This window comes from Phyllostomus discolor, chromosome 1 (genome assembly GCF_004126475.2).
Source record: "Phyllostomus discolor isolate MPI-MPIP mPhyDis1 chromosome 1, mPhyDis1.pri.v3, whole genome shotgun sequence".
NCBI lineage: Eukaryota > Metazoa > Chordata > Mammalia > Chiroptera > Phyllostomidae > Phyllostomus > Phyllostomus discolor.
In genome coordinates, this window is record NC_040903.2 from 195408225 (window position 1) to 195408645 (window position 421).

A 421-nucleotide genomic window follows, 5' to 3' on the forward strand; every position below is an offset into this window, starting at 1 on the left:
CTGATTCTGTATGTACGCGATGCCAGAAAATGTAAGAGAAAAGCCAAGTCCAGTCCCTGATGTCCTCTCCTGGGGTCAGGAACAGCATGCCCATGAGATTTTTTCAAAAGCCTCCCAGGCACAGGCACACTCAGGTTTCTTAATGAATTCAGTTCTGCTTCAAGTCCTACTGTAGTTTCCCAAGGCTAAACTGAAACTGAAATCTTCCCCAGTCCCTTCGCTTACCTAAAAATAAAAGGCCAATGTGAGAGACAACAAACATTTATTTCAGATCCAAAAGAATAGCCATTCAGGAAGCCCTGACTCAGCCAGAACCCAAACAGTGTCCAGTGAGGGGTGGATGCAAGGGGTTTTTGTGGGAAAGCAAAGGGGGATAATTGCATGAAGAGAAGGAAGAATTTCTGCAGGTGTTAATAAGTCA